Raw genomic sequence first — 15,811 nt, 5'->3', positions numbered from 1 at the left:
CGTGGCCGACCACGTTCGCCTTTCTCCTTTGCAATCCGGTCCTAGGCTAGCTCAGCGCGGGTGGAGGAACCGTCCTGGACGCGTCCCCTTCCCCGGGGGAGGAGAGCTTTGGAGAAGGGGGTCGGGGGGGTCAATGGATCCCCCCCATGGGAAAGGGACCCCTCTACACCTGTGATTTAAAAGGGCGCCGGGATGGATCCGCCACCTCCCTCCCTTTCCTGGGCGGCGGCGGCGGAGGCGGAGGGGGGGGGTGAGCTGACAGGTTGCTCCTGACGCCATTGTCGAGGCCCGCCCAGGCGCGCTGGCTGCCATTCCAGGCTCGGCGACCTGGACGGGAAAAGGAAAGCTGGGCAGGGCCAGGGGGATGAGAGGGACGACGAGGGGGGGGGGGAGGAAATCAGGGCGGGAAGACCACCCGAAGGCATCCCTCGCCTTCCTTGGAGGGCTTGGGGCGGCCTCTGAGGAAAACGCTGGCGCTGCTTGGAACACAATGGTCCTAGCAGAGAGACTCCGCCACCGTCCTCGGCTAGCTTGGAAACAGCCTGCTTGCCCATCGGTGTCCTGCGATGGTTAAGAAATGTATTGATTGGTTTAGAAATTTATTGATTTTTACTCCGCCCTTTCCCTTCTGAAGCCAAACTCAGGGCTGTGCAATTGGGAGGTCGATTGGGAGGGAGATTTAGAAAGCATCCCTGGGTCCTGCTGTTAGGTATGAATCGTGTGGGTTTGTCAGGAATGATGAACACAAGAAGCTGCCTTCTACTGAATCGGACCCTTGGGCCATCAAAGTCAGTATTGTCTACTCAGAACAGCAGCGGCTCTCCAGGGTCTCAGGCAGGGGTCTTTCACATCACCTACCCGCCTAGTCCCTTTAACTGGAGATGCCGGGGATTGAACCTGGGACCTTTTGCATGCCAAGCAGAGGCTCTACTGCTGAGCCACAGCCCTCTCCTCTGCAGTGATTAATTTTTTTGCGGAGGGAGGGAAAGAGGTGCAGGGTTGAACACATGAAGCTGCCTTCTACTGAATCAGACCCTTGGTCTATCAAAATCAGTACTTTCTACTCAGACCGGCAGCGGCTCACCAGGGTCTCAGGCAGAGGCCTTTCACATCACCTACTCACCTAGACCCTTTAACTGGGGAGGCCGGGGATTGAACCTGGGACCTTCTACATGCCAAGCAGATGCTCTACCACTGAGCCACAGCCCCTCCCTGTTTAGAAGACCATGGCCTAGAAAACCCCATCCCTAAGGTTGCCAGGCCCCAACCTGGAGATTTGGCCATCCCATTTAACATTTCTAATGAAGCCAGAGATATAAAACCACCCTGGCTTCTGCAACCTAAATATTTCCTGAGCCTTTTGCTTACCTCCCTTACTTGCCTGTTATGTAGTTACGAGAGCCAGCGTGGTATAGAGGTGAAGAGCGGTGGTTTGGAGTGGTGGAGCCTGATCTGGAGAACTGGGTTTGATTCTCCACTCCTCCACATGAACGGCGGAGGCTAATCTGGTGAACTGGATTTGTTTCCCCACTCCTACACATGAAGCCAGCTGGGTGACCTTGGGCGAGTCACACTCTCTCAGCCCCACCTACCTCACACGTTGTCTGTTGTGGGGAAAGGAAAGGAAGATGATTGTACGCCGGTTTGATTCTTCCTTAGGTGGTAGAGAAAGTCAGCATAAAAAAACCAATTCTTCTTTAAATACACTGCAGTCCTGCTTATTTCAGCACCTTAATGATTTCAGAGGAGTAGCCATAGTAGTCTGTTTCAGCAATAATAAGCAGGTAATGGCCCAGGTTAGCCCAGTCTGGTCAGATTTTGGAAGCTAAGCAGGATTGGCCCCAGTTCTTGGATGGGAAACCAGCAAGGATGTCCAGGGTCACTAAGCAGAGGCAGGTAATGGTGAACCACCTCCGAATGTGCCTTGAAAACTTTACTTGGTTGCCTCAAGTTGGCTATGACTTTATGCAGCTTTCCTCACACAATTGCATAGCTAGTGATTGGTCTGTGTGTTTTTCTTGATTAGATTTGTATTTCACACAGTCAGCATTTGCAGAGCATTTTGTGGCCTCTTGACCTCATGGTTTGTTTGGTCTTTCGTACCTCCTGCATAAAATGTCTGCCGAGTTAAGGATCCACTCGGTGTCTCTGAAGAAGGGGGGCTCTAGTCCACAAACATGTATGCTTGGAGAAAATGTTGCTATTCTTTAAGGTACCTACAGATTCCTGTTTATTTCCATCTCAAATAGGTACAAGCTGTATATCTGGAGTAATGAGTGAAATGCACACTGTATCTCCCATGAGGCATCCTTTTCTTTATGTTGCCTTGCTCTCCAAGTTTACGTTTGCCAGAGTAAAGGATGGGAGAAGTCCATGCCCACAGATTATGTCTTGGAAATGTTCCCCCAGGCTGCTTTTCCACCAGTGGGATTTGTTTCTGGCCTAGATTCCTGCTAGTGGATTTGGGAAAGCATTTGCTGAGAAGACTTCATTGTGAAAGAAGTGAGCAGCAGCCATGTTTCACCCTCTAGTGGGACAAGAGTCACATTGAAAGAGGCCAGTGCAGCCAGAGAACTTCTTAAATATATGGTGGCCAGCCTGCTTTATGTATTTTAGAAGTATCCTAATGGGATTTGGCCCATTGCTTTTTGAAGACAGCGTAGGGCGTAGTTTTGACTGGATAGCTTGCTGGGAGCTTCATGCAGCATATTCTTATTGCCAAAGATATATTAAAGGATAGAACTAGCCCTGACCTGGATAGCCCTAGGTCAGCCTGATCTCATCAGATCTCGGAAGGTAAGCAGGGTCGGCCCTGGTTAGAATTTGGATGGGCAACCTGTAAGGACTACCAGGGTCGTGACAAATCACCTCCTAACATGTATTGCCTTGAAAACCCTATGGGGCCACCATAAGTCAGCTGTGACTTGATGGTACACACACACACACACAGAGAGAGAAATAGAAGCTGAATTAGGTTGTAAGATCACTTTCCTGGATTTTTATCTGCACCTCCTTAAACAATTACTTGAAGCAGACCTCTGTAACTTATTTATTTGGATCATATCTGTGCCATCTTCCCAGAAAACCTGCTTGAGACAGCTTACAAAATAAAACATAACCAAAACATAAAACGTTAACAGTCCTTAACAATGAAAAACACAGCACTAAAAACTCATCCATAAAAGCAGCAAAAAACATAGAACAGTTTAAAAGGAGACATATAACAGTTCAGGCTGGAAGATTATAAAAATTGTGCTTAAAAGATCAACCTCCTATTTAAAAGCCTGGGTAAGAAGAGAGTAGGGTACCTAAAAGAGAGGAGATCCTCAACAGGAAGGGCATTCCACTGGCAAGGTGCCATGGCTGAAAAGGTTGTCTCAGCTCTGAAAGCAAGGGCATCGAGAACTGGGATTGTGGAAATACAGTTGCACAGTCAAGCCTAGTAACCAGTGGGACAGGAGACTGGGAGTGCCGGGGATATGGGGGGTGGCTGTCTAGTGATGGTGCAATGTGAAAGTGGCATCATGCCTCTCTAGGAGTTGCTGAAAGCCTATGGTTTTACTATAGATCCAGTTCCTAGAGAGGTGTGAATTATGAACACACAGGTTTTCCCAGAAGCGACATCAGGTTGTCGGCTGATGGCCATTAAAAAATATATTTTTTTTTACTGCCACTGCTCTGGGTGGCAATGGGACACACCAGCTGAGGGTGGGGAATCTTTCACCCACATTGGGAGGCTGGCAACCCTATGTGACCGGCAGGCTGAACATCATGGGAGGAGGAAGCCCTACAACGTGTATTACAACTTGTGGTATGCCAGACTGCCCTCTTGACACACTTCTAGAGATGCAGTAAACAGATTATCTCAACAAATATTATGGCTTTGCCAGATGCTTGGCAGCCTCTGTGTCAGGCGGCAAGTACAGGAATTTCTCAACCTCCTGCTGAGCTGCGTTTGGTTTGATGTGGCTTCAACTTCAACATTGCACAGGCCCAGCTTGCTGCAAAAGACACTAGCAGTGGCTACTGGACTCAACTCTTGGTTACTCTTGGGGAGGGGCTGTGGCTCAGTGGTAGAGCCTCTGCTTGGCATGCAGAAGGTCCCAGGTTCAATCCACGGCATCTCCAGTTAAAGGGACTAGGCAAGTAGGTGGTGTGAAAGACCTCTGCCTGAGACCCTGGAGAGCCGCTGCCGTTCTGAATAGACAATACTGACTTTGATGGACCAAAGGTCTGATTCAGTAGAAGGCAGCTTCATGTGTTCATGTGTGTTCATAATTCAGAAATCACACATCCCTTTGTAAGCATTTGTGCTACCATGTTTTCAGCATTTTGCTATATGGCTTGTACAGGCAGTTTTCAAGTCAAGCTACCAGAAGCCTAATGAGCTTCTTTGAGATTTGCAAGACCAAGCCATGGATTCCAAATCACTTTTATCGACAAAGATGCAAAATGTACAGTGCATGCATGCTTAAAGCAACCGTTTGTCAATGGGCAAATTGTAGGATAACAGCCACATTTTTTTTCAGGAGGGGGAGAAATATCCTAGTTTTGAGTGCACAAAGTCCTGGGTTCAGCTCTAGGCTTCTCTTGCAGTTCTGACGGAGACCTTAGGTCGGGCAGTACTAGATGAGATGGATTGATGCTCTGACCAGGCCTGTACAGCATCTTTGGGAGGGAGCGTGGCTCAGTGGCAGAACATCTGCTTTGCATGCAGAAGGTCCCAGGTTCAATCAGGCATCTCCAGCCAAAAGGATCAGGTAGTAGGTGATGTGAAACACCTGATGGCCTGGAGAGTTGCTGCCAGTCCGAGTGGACAGTGCTGACCTTAATAGACCAGTGATCTGAATCAACAGAATGCAGTTTCACATGTTTATATGTGAGGAGATGCTTGTTGGAGTGGGGTTGTGGCTCAGTGGGAGGGCACCTGTTTTTGCATACTGAAGGTCCCAGGTTCAATCCCCAGCTTCTACCAGTCAGAGCAGACAGTACTCAACTAGATGGACTGATGGTCTGTCTCTGTATAGGGTAGCTTCACATGTTTATCTGACCTACCAATATGAAGTGTAGTACACTAGCTATATATCTTAGCTTTCATGGAGCTGGACAATGTTGTGTTTTTGTAGTTCTGGGAACCGACAGAAATAGGAGCTCTAGCAGTCTCTTGGCTGGCCAGTGGACATGACTAGTGGGGCCATGTTTGCCATACAGGTTGTAAAGACTTGTTTGATAGCTCAAATAACAACAAATCCTGTCCCTCCTGAGAGTCCTAAACAGCCTCTTGAAGATGTAAAACATTTACCATGCCATCATTATGGTGGCTATTTAGCTAGTTACATGATAGTGGTCAAACATCAAATGCTAAATGTTGTTAAGAGTCCAGTTGTGAAGACACAAAAGCCACTTCATGGTTGTGGAATATGAATGAATGTATTTATAGTCCACCACTGTCACTGAGACTCAAGGCAGATTACATACCGTAATATAAATTAGTATAAGCAATAGGATGGGGAATACCATTCCTATTCACATTCCTTACCTAATCTTGCTTTTTGTTTGTTTGTTTGTTTGTTTTTTGAGGCATTCTACAATTACTACTGGGGTTTCACTGACATTGTTATGTGGCTTGCCTTGTTAGTAATGCTTGCAGCAATTACCCTGATCTAACCTTAGTTCCATAGCTCTATTAGAGATGAGAGAGTCACTTTGCTCAACTGGGTCATTAGAGGCATTTCCTATAACCCTCCAGAGCTGTTGACAGCAGAGAGCCAAGTTGTTAGGCTGGTTGTAGCAACTGTGCATTTTATGGTGTCCCCCCCACCCCCACTATACTCCTTTCTAGTCTTTAAGGGTTTTATTTTTGGCCAATTGGAGTTCAGAAGCACTGTGGGTGATTCTCTTCTGTTTTTTAAAAATACACAACCATGTATAATGCTGGTTAGGAATAATGCTATACTATCACAACTTTAAAAAAAAGAAAACCTTCTACAATGATCCCCTCCCTCCTGTCTAAAATGCAGAATATAGTAAGAGTCCAGTTCCAGTAGCACCTTAAAGACTTAACAAAATTTCTGGCAGGGTATGAGCTTTTGTGATTCACAGCTCACTTTTCAGATACTTCAGATTCTTCTGTATCTGAAGAAGTGAGCTGTGACTCACAAAAGCTCATACCCTGCCAGAAATTTTGTTAGCCTTTAAGGTGCCCCATGGCGCAGGGTGGTAAGCTGCAGTACTGCAGTCCAAGCTCTGCTAACGACCTGCGTTCGATCCTGATGGAAGTTGGTTTCAGGTAGCCGGCTCAAGGTTGACTCAGCCTTCCATCCTTCTGAGGTGGGTAAAATGAGTACCTAGCTTGCTGGGGGTAAAGGGAAGATGACTGGGGAAGGCACTGGCAAACCACCCCGTAAACAAAGTCTGCCTAGGAAACGTCGGGATGTGACGCCACCCCCATTGGTCAGGAAAGACCCGGTGCTTGCACAGGGGACCTTTACCTTTTTTTTAAGGTGCTACTGGACTCTTGCTCTTTTCTACTGCTAGTGACAGACTAACAAGGCTGCCCATAAAGGCAGATAATACTCATCTGTTATGTTAATATCTGCAGGGGACTGGCTCCTTGCAGTCATCAACAAATGAATAGAGTAACTGACTAGCACTTAGCTGATCATGCTGTTTCACCTTCAGACACAAGAATCTGCTGGTGCTATCCAACATCCTGTCCAGGAAAAAAAAATTTTTTTTATAAGTTTAAAATAAAGCAGATTTGTGTGTGTGTGGACTGTTAGCATGTCATGTGGAAACATGGGGGGGGACCACCTGCACCTTCTGGTGGCTGAAATGTGGGAAATCCTTGGGGCAAAAACAGCTTGGAAAACAATGCAAATAAACACAGAAGCAGCAAGAAAAACCCGCATAAGGCATTACATCTAATGCGGAACATGGGTTACAAAGGTAGAAGACAAAGCAATAAAAGAAGCATTGCAATAGACAACTATTTAGTGTGGTGTGGGGGTTAAGGTGTTGGACTAGGTCTGGGAAACCCAGGTTTGAATCCGCACTCTGCCATGGAATCTTGCTGGGTGACCTTGGGCCAGTCACACACTCTCAGCCCTGAGCCTGGCTAGTATTTGGCTGGGAGGCCTCCAGGGTATACCAGGAATGTGACACAGAGGCAGGCAATGGCAAACCACCTCCGAACATCTGTTGCCTTGAAAGACTCACCAGGGGTCACCATAAGTCAGCTGTGAGAGCACTTTACACACACACACGGTCCTATTCCCTTGTAAAAGTGACCTTGTTAACTGTTCCATTACACTACAGTTCCAATTCCTTTCTGAACATCTGTTTTGTACGTTCTGTGAAATGGGGGGTGGGGGGAGGTGCCTTCCTTACCTCTTCATATAGGCCATTCCAGGAGACATGACGGAAAATGTGTGCCAATGGACAGTTGGCTATTTTATCCATTTGCAGGGTGGCACCTTCAGAAAAGTCAAGATGTGGAATGATTTGGGCATCAGGGACTCACTGATATGATCCTTACATTATTTCAGTAACCTGGATGGATAAGGATCCAGTGTACAAGTGGTGGGTTTCACAGATCTCAGGATCCTGTCGGCATCTGTTGCAGTAACCAGATCAAAATGATCCATAAATAGATCAACAGCTAGATTCGAGTCTAGTAGCACCTTAGATTTTGGGGGTATAGGCTTTTAAGAGTCAAAGCTATGGAACACAGGCAGGATAATGCTGTTGCAGTCATCTTGCTTGGGGGCTTCCTTGAGGCACCTGGTTGGCCATTGTGTGAACAGACTGCTGGACTTGATAGGCCTTGGCCTGATCCAGCATGGCTTTTCTTATGTTCTTAAAGCTCAAGCTTTGACTCTTGAAAGCTTGGTACCCCCCCACATCTTGTTGGTCTCTAAAGTGCTAAAGTTTCACAGCCAGTCATAATTCCCTGGGAATTTAAAGGCTCAAACTGGAGAGTCAACAATGTCAAAATACTTTAAATCACTGAGCTGGGCATGAACTAGCTGGCGCTATGGGAGCCCAGATGTACAATTTCTTTGCTGCTCTGTTTGCCATCTCGTAGGTCTCCTGGTGAGATCTGTAGCACGCATCTGTCAGATTCCGTTCAGATTTTCTGCCAACACTGTTGTAGATGTCCCCCAGCCCTCTTCAAGTCACCAAGCTCCCTACTAAACAAAGGTGCTGGATAGGGTTGCCAACTGCCAGGTACTAGCAGGAGATCTTCTACTATTACAACTGATCTCCCGCCGATAGAGATCAGTTCGCCTGGAGAAAATGGCCGCTTTGGCAACTGGACTCTATGGCCTTGAAGCCCCTCCCCAAACCCCACCCTCCTCAGGCTCCACCCCAAAAACCTACCGTAGGTGGCGAAGAGGGACCTGGCAACCCTAGTGCCAGATTATGTCCCAAAGGTAGGAGAGAACCCAAAAAAAAGGCATCCCTGTTGAAAGCTTCCAGAAAGCTTCTCATTCTGGCTTCCCACCACGGCCTCAACAGGGCTGCCAGTGGGGATCTTAACATCCTCCAGGGCTTTTTAGAAACCTGCCCGTCTCCTCAGGCAGACTATTTTAACCAACCCCTCATATCTGCACAGCATTGGTGCTACATTGACTTTTGTAGTGGTCGGACCGTGGTTATATAGTTAATTATGGTAATACTAATTGGATTTTTCAACCCTTCTTTTTTTCTCTCCTTCCAAAAGGCTTTTTTAAAAAAATCTTGAACAATGTATGCGTATATGTCAGGATGTGTATTGTGAAATTGTGTGTGTATGACCACTGAGGAAGGCCTCTCAAAGGCCGAAATGCGTCTGGTCAGATTTTGGTCGTTATATGTATTAGCATCAACTGCGTACATGTTTGTAACATTTGTAAACATTTATTCTTCGTACTTTTTAGGAAGCCTGATTTTTAGGCCCTGTGTTTTTAAATACAATTGTGCATGCTATACAATAAAATATATTGTAAAGTTGTGCACACTGCACAATAAAATACAATATATTTATTTGTTGTTTCATTAAATAGTGTTTAGCTCAACCCCTTTGGTTTCCCCTGCACCTCCAGTCCCCAAACCAGACAGTGCAAAAAACTAAGTCTAAGCTATTTCCTTTGTTATGCTTATGGCGCATCACAACCTGAAAGAGATCCGTATTGGCCAGCAGGGGTACGAAATCCTGAGCCAGCCCTGGCAGGGTGCCAGTGGCATGAACGTTGAAATCGCCCAGAACAATCAATCTGGGTATCTGTAGACAAAAAGACTGAGATTACCACTACCTGATCAAACAGGGTGCCAACTGGATAGCTAAGCAACTGGTAAATAAGTAGGATATTCAGTCTTATCCCTGGAACCTAATGTAAGGAGCAGACAATCAATGCCAGCTATAGTTTTCACGTGGAATCTGCAAGAGGAGAAAGACATACGGAGAAAAATGACTCACTGGGTAAAATAATGTGATCCTAGAGTACCACTGCCAACCAGAAGAATAAAAGTTAGCATTTATACATTATGTAGAATGCTCAAAATGCCTTGCATATATTTTCTCGGTAATCATTACAACAACCTTTCAAGGTAGATCAGTATTTAGCCTGGAATAATTATAGCCATAAACAAAAAATGAACCAAAAGCCATGTATTGTGGCTTTCCAGATCCTGGACACCTCATCCCCCTCCTTTTTTTTTTGCAGTCCCAGGCAGGCAGCTAACACCAGAAATGCCAACTTTATTAGGCCTGGTATTTGTTATCAGCCCCTTATTGGAGGTGAGGGAATGAGCCATCTAATAAGTTCATGCAAATAAGTTAATATAAGGGCTTGATCTTTTAGCTGCTGTGCTAACCTGATGCAGAAGTAGATTGTTATATGTTACATGGATCAATTGTCGGAATCTATATAAGGCTGCTTGTGAGATTCTTTTCACTTTCAAAAATAAAAATGTGGGTTTCCCCCCCCCCTTGAATTTTTTCATTTTTCTTGTATTTCCTCTTGTCCTGAAAGAAAGGCCATGTCAGAGATGGAAAGGCCAAGTACAAGATGTAAAAGTAGGGATCGATCTCCCTACTGTGAAACAGTTTTGCCAATTTCTCTTAGTACTATGGGGGTGGGGGTGGGGAGAGAACCTTTATTTAACTTCTCTTGTTTTGCAGAGAGGAAGAGACATTATTTATTATTTTTATCATGCGAAACTATAAGGAAAATGGAGGCTCCTGCTCCAAGGAACATTGGGTGAATCAAAGAGAGTCACACTGATGTGATCATGTCATTTCCAGGTTTACACTTGAAGTGATGTTGCAAACCTATGGACTTTACAGTTCCACAGAGGAACGTGGAAGGGCCATGACTCAGTGGTAGAGCATCTGCTGGGCATGCAGAAGGGCCCAGGTTCAGTTCCCAGCATCTCCATTTAAAAGGATCAGGCAGTAGATTATATGAAAAGACCTCAGCCTGAGACCCTGGAGAGTCACCACTCATCCGAGTACACAATCCTGACCTTGATGGACCAATGGTCGGATTCAGTATAAGGCAACTTCATCTGTTCATATAGTTATATGGAAATGACATTGACATATAATGAGCAAAAGTGAATTGGCAGGAGGTCAGTAGGGGGCATAGCTAGGATTTTGGGTGCTGGGGTGGCGTGGAACATTAATGGGGCCCGAGCACATCCTATCCACCTTTTGTCCTCAAACAAAGCAAATGCATTATTTCCATTTTTAACTGCTTTCCCTTACTTCCTGTTTCAATAAAAATGGCAGTGCTAATGGCCTGATGAATGTTTCGACAGTCTATTTAATATCATTCACAAAATGGAATGGCAATCCTTAGCCTTTTTGGTAGGTCCTTGTAATTGTATCCTGTATATACAGGGTAGCTTTTGGTAGCTTGACCTGGAGCTGTGACCTAGCCTTGTCAGAATCTGCCTGAATTAATTCTCCAAGCCTGGCTTATTCTGTTTACTCTGAGAGTTTCCCTGATGGGCTGTGGCTCAGTGGTACAGCATCTGCTTTGCATGCAGAAGGTAGAATCATAGAGTTGGAAGGGACCACCAGGGTCATCTAGTCCAACCCCCTGCACAATACTGGAAATTCACAACTACCTCCCCCCCTCACACCTCCAGTGACCCCTACTCCATGCCCAGAAGATGGCCAAGATGCCCTCCCTCTCATGATCTGCTTAAGGTCATAGAATCAGCATTGCTGACAGATGGCCATCTAGCCTCTGCTTAAAAACCTCCAGGGAAGGAGAGCTCACCACCTCCTGAGGAAGCCTGTTCCACTGAGGAAGTGCTCTGACTGTTAGAAAGTTCTTCTTAATGTTTAGATGGAAACTCTTTTGATTTAATTCAACCCATTGGTTCTGGTCCAACCTTCTGAGGCAACAGAAAACAACTCGGCACCATCCTCTATATGACAGCCCTTCCAAGTACCCGAAGATGGTTATCATATCACCTCTCAGTCTTCTCCTCTCCAGGCTAAACATACCCAGCTCCTTCAACCTTTCCTCATAGGACTCATAGGTCCCAGGTCCAATCCCTGGCATCACCAGTTAAAAGGACCAGGTAGTAGGTGCTGTGAAAGATCTCTGCCTGAGACCCTGGAGAGCTGCTGCTGGTAAGAGTACACAATGTACTCATGATAAACCAATGGTCTGACTCAGTAGAAGGCATCTTCATGTGTGTAGGACATCAGTCCTGGCAGATTAATAACGTGAGGAGCTGGGAATGGTAGGATCGGGCACCCTGAGACATTTGGTTCCTAAGGACAGCCATGTGCAGGCATGCTTTGCCTCAGCAAGAGCTGAACTGGAACAGAGTGCCCTGAGAGTCTGCCATATTGAAGTACCCATTTGGATATTGCTGGAGCCGACCCTGGGTTGTCCTGCCAGGGCCAAGCATCCCGTAAAAGACAACAGAAATAAAGTAATCAGATGACGCTGCTAAATCATGACCGGGAAATGGGTTGGTAATGTTGGCGTTGCGCTCTAGAACACAAAAAGCAATTATAAGGGCAGATAAGGTGGAGCAACTGAAAATGGACGAGGGCGATATTGTTCAGCTGGCCACAGTACTGGAGAAATAATGCTTTTAATCACGAAAGGAGACGGACTGATGGAGATGTTGGATGGGCGCATCGTCAACTCATTAATTCAAATGGTGTTGGGAGGGGAATAAGGAAACCTCCAAGTCCTTAGCCAAAGAGAAGTGCACTTTGGACATGACTTACAAGTGTTTTTGCTGCCCAATCTGAGCAGCTGCTGCGGCAGGAAACATGAGGGCTTCGGGCATTCACCCTTCACATGCCAGGACCCAAGTCAGCCAGCTGTGCTGTGGAGGGAGATGCCAAGCAGTTGGGAGGGATGAGCACCTCTCATAGGAGTCCCTTGTAAAGGAGGCAGTGGCTGCATACTTAGGGTTGCCAGCCTCCAGGTACTAGCTGGAGATCTCCTGCTATTACAATTAATCTCCAGCTAGGGTTGCCAACCTCCAGGTACTAGCAGGAGATCTCCTGCTATTACAACTGGTCTCCAGCTGATAGAGATCAGTTCACCTGGAAAAAATGGCCGCTTTGGCAATTGGACTCTATGGCATTGAAGTCCCTTCCCTCCCCAAACCCTGCCCTCCCCAGGCTCTGCCCCAAAAATCTCCAGGTATTTCCCGACCTGGAGCTGGCAAGCCTAATTTCATGCCCTCCATTGTCATGAGGATGTAGGGCTGCCAGGCTGTGAAGCCTCCCGAGGGCAGCCCTTGTTGCCTGATGAAGAGAGCTTTGACTCTCAAAAGCTGACCCCCCCCAATCTTCCAGGGTAAACCTGAAAGTGACATAGGGTAGCTCTAGGACTCTCCAGAAACTCTTATGATTTTACCATAGAGTTTCCAGCAGTTCCTAGAGTTACTCTGTTGCACACCCCATGTCCCCACCCCCAACCCCCTGTCGATTGTCTGGCAGCCCTATGAAAATGCTTATGGTTCATGCTAACAGAGCTAACAGCCCCTCCCCTGTGAAGCTCTCACTGGTTGTCAGGAGGGACCTGGCAACCCTACTCTGAACATCAGTGCTGGTGGCCAGCTGCAGGGGCATCTAGTTGCTCACTATGTGAAGCAGGATGCTAGACAAGATGGACCATTGGGCCAATGCAGCATAGGTGTGCTTATGTTCTGTATAGGGTAAATTTATTGAGAAAGGCAGAAGGGAAGCATGCTTTGCAGAGCACAGCCTGCAAAGTCATCCCTTTTCAGCTGGGTGGATGTGCAAAGAACTATCACCAATCAAAGCCCCTGAAATATGGTTGCCAACCCAGTGTTTCCAAACCCCTAGGACATGCAGGAGGGTGGAGTCCTGATAAGGAGCATTACGCCAACGCTGTAACATCTCTTCCAGCATGATTCTGGGCAATGCTATCGGATTACCTAAAACTCTATGGTTTTACCAAAGAATTCGGGGCAAATCCTAGAGCGTTGCTCCAGTGCAGTCAACGTTATTTCCAGGATCGCACTGGAAGTGACGTAGTAACATCAGCACAATGCTAATGCTCCCCCCCCCCAATTTTGCTGGAGTGATGGATCCCAGAGTGGGAACATTCATACATACCCTGAGAATATCCACACTTGAAGCTGATTTATACTGAGCTGGCCCATTTGTCTATCAGTGTCAGTATTGTCTACTCTGACTGGCAGCTCTTTTCAGGCAGAAGTCCTGCTCATCACCCCATTATTTGATCTTTTTAACTGGAGATGTTGGGAATTGGACCTGGGACCTTCTGCAGGGATCAGATGTTTTGCATGAGTACATCTGGTCCCTCAGTAAGAATACTGTGAATGTGCTCCAAGCCAGATTTTGAAAGAAGAGGGTGTGGTGTGTTTACAAAAACATTCCATCTCCCCTGGAAACCTGAACTGGTTTAGTTTTTACAAGTAATAACTATGGATCTCTCACAGAGAATTTTCAGCACCTTCACCAAACCTGGATTCTTCATAGGGGAAAAAAGACAGATTAATAGTATAAAGCCAATATGTTTTTTTGATATAGTTCTTCCCTAGTGTTGCCAACCTCCAGGTAGTAACTGGAGATCTCCTGCTATTACAACTGATCTTCAGCTGATAGAGATCAGTTCACCTGGAGAAAATGTCCGCTTTGGTAATTGGACTCTATGGCATTGAAGTCCATCCCCAAACCCTGCCCTCCTAAGGCTCCGCCCCAAAAACCTCCCGCTAGTAGCGAAGAGGGACCTGGCAACCCTATTCTTCCCAGAGAAACTGATCCTTAATATTTATTTGCAAGGCTTCTGCAGAGAAACTGTTAAAGAATTGGCTGTTAAGTGTTGCCAGTTTATTTGACTGGCTCTCTTCCTTTGCCTTAAAGTAGCCTGATGTTTAGAAGTAAAGAGGGTCAAGCGTTTCTTCTGGCTTTAGTTCCTTGCCTGGAGAAGCTTCAATTTTGCTGAATTTCTGTACATCTTGCTGCTGTGAAAGGCATAGGAACAGGGGCGGTGGAAAAGAAAGGAGGTGTCCCAACACCCAGTTGTCCCCGGAATACATTTTTCTTTTAAGAAAATATAGATATCTCAATTAAGCATAATGAAATGAATCCCCACCAATGACTTCTTTTTAATGTAGCATGACATAAAATCCAGAAAGCAAGCAGCAAACAGTATTGCCCCGAGGAGAAAAATCCGTCAAGCCTGAACATACTTAGAGGAGTGTAGCTTCACCTCCCACAGATCATTTGTTAAAGCTTGATTTCATAACTGTGGGATATGTCTAAAGCGGTAAACATTTATTTGGGTTGCAATACTCCAAGAACTGTTGGTTGTTGAACCGCATCTATTCATTTCATTGAGGATTGGGCAGGAAATCTCATTCTGCCTTTTTTAGATGGGGACCCTGTCAGGAAAGCCTCAAACCAAGATAAACAGAAGTCTTGTGGCATCTTAAAAGCTAAAATTTTATTCCAACATAAGCTTTTGTGGACTACACTGAAAGCTTGGAAGAAAAGGGAAAATTTGAAGAAAAAATTGGGGTATGTCTTTTCCTGCAAGGCCTTATTTCCCCAGGGGGAAATTGGAAAATTGGAGGGAACACTGTGGAAAAAACCCTCCTATCAGTATTTTTTTTCTTTTTGGAATGCGTGAAATGCTTTTTAAGACAAGGTTTTATTCATTCAAAATGTATAGAATGAAAGAGTCAGAGGATGTTGTTTTCAATTTTTCCACTGGACAAAACTGGAAAATATGCAGGAACACTGAAAAAACGCCAATAAAAATATTTGTTTTCCCTTGAAATTAGTGAAATGCTTTTTAAGACAAGGGAACAGAGATCAATTCACCTGGAGAAAATGGGCACTTTGGAAGTTGGACTGTATGGCATTATACTCCATTTAAGTCCCTCCCCTCTCCAAACCCTCCCCTCTTCAGGCTCCAACTCCAAAATTTCCAGGTATTTTCCAACCGGGAGGAGGTAACCCTAGTCCAAAGTCGCACAGCAACCTTCTGTGGTGCAAGTGGGGATTTGAACATGGGTTTCCCAGGTCCTAGTCTGTATGAAGTAATGTTAATGGTCTAATGGTTAGGGTTGCCAACCTCCAGGTACTAGCTGGAGATCTCCTGCTATTATAACTGATCTCCAGCCGATTGAGATCAGTTCGCCTGGAGAAAATGGCCGCTTTGGCAATTGGACTCTGTAGCATTGAAGTCTCTCCCCAAACCCCGCCCTCTTCAGGCTCCACCCCAAAAACCTCCCGCCAATGGCGAAGAGGGACCTGGCAACCCTACTAATGGTTGATTAATTTCCTGGATAA

At 46.0% G+C, this 15,811-nt stretch overlaps 1 protein-coding gene across 1 annotated transcript in view; it reads left to right on the top strand.

The window, feature by feature from the left end:
* Window positions 1-15,811, top strand: part of ATP9A (ATPase phospholipid transporting 9A (putative)) — a 107,464-nt gene that overhangs the window by 789 nt on the left and 90,864 nt on the right. The window lies entirely within an intron of this gene.

Source organism: Euleptes europaea, chromosome 2 (genome assembly GCF_029931775.1).
Source record: "Euleptes europaea isolate rEulEur1 chromosome 2, rEulEur1.hap1, whole genome shotgun sequence".
In the NCBI taxonomy this organism is placed as follows: domain Eukaryota; kingdom Metazoa; phylum Chordata; class Lepidosauria; order Squamata; family Sphaerodactylidae; genus Euleptes; species Euleptes europaea.
The sequence above is the reverse complement of the archived record's forward strand: the minus strand, read 5'-3'. Positions and strand labels throughout refer to the sequence as shown.